Source organism: Rhinopithecus bieti, unplaced genomic scaffold (genome assembly GCF_001698545.2).
Source record: "Rhinopithecus bieti isolate Rb0 unplaced genomic scaffold, ASM169854v2 scaffold_32835, whole genome shotgun sequence".
Lineage (NCBI taxonomy): Eukaryota > Metazoa > Chordata > Mammalia > Primates > Cercopithecidae > Rhinopithecus > Rhinopithecus bieti.
This window is the reverse complement of record NW_016814117.1, coordinates 1,100,228-1,100,952: the sequence shown is the minus strand read 5'-3', so window position 1 is coordinate 1,100,952 and position 725 is coordinate 1,100,228.

Below are 725 nucleotides of genomic sequence, written 5' to 3'. Positions count from 1 at the left end.
ATACTTTTCATAAGAAGTTAATAGAGATTGGAATTTCAAGACAATTTATATTAAATCATGTAATTCTAGGCCATAATAAGTTTTCAGAAACTTCATCTAAATTTTCGGCAAATACATTTTCAAAACCTCATCGGCAAATTTACTATCTGCATCTTAGCTGATTTACTCCAGCATGTTTGCCTATACATTTCAAAATTCTCTGTCAATAAACAGATAATTCTAAACTGTGTGTTCAAGACTTTGAGATGTCTGGAGTTCACTTGAAAAAGAAAACTGTTAGGTATACACTGAGATAAATAATGCCAGAAACAAAAAGAGTGAGCGATGATTAATTACAAATTATCTCCTAGCATATTGGCAGCATTTCTCACAGTGCCATTATTGAAAAGTTGATATATTGGGCAATTTGTAGGAAATGACTGTACACCTATAGAGAAAAAGAGAGAGAGAGAGAGAGGAAAATATTTAAGTAAACAAAAGTTATTGGTGGGGAAATAATGTCCAATATAGAAGTTTCATCTAGGATTGTACGTTAACATTATAAACTTAAAAGATCTGAGGATATAAAATTTAACTATATTTTACTCATGACTTGGCATTTTGTTTTGCAAGATATCAGGTAATAGAACTAATTCTAACCTTCTGCAAGTTACCATTTGGCATTTCTATTGTACCACAAAAAAAAAAAAAAAAAAAAAAAAAAAAAAGAGTGAGAAATTGCCCAC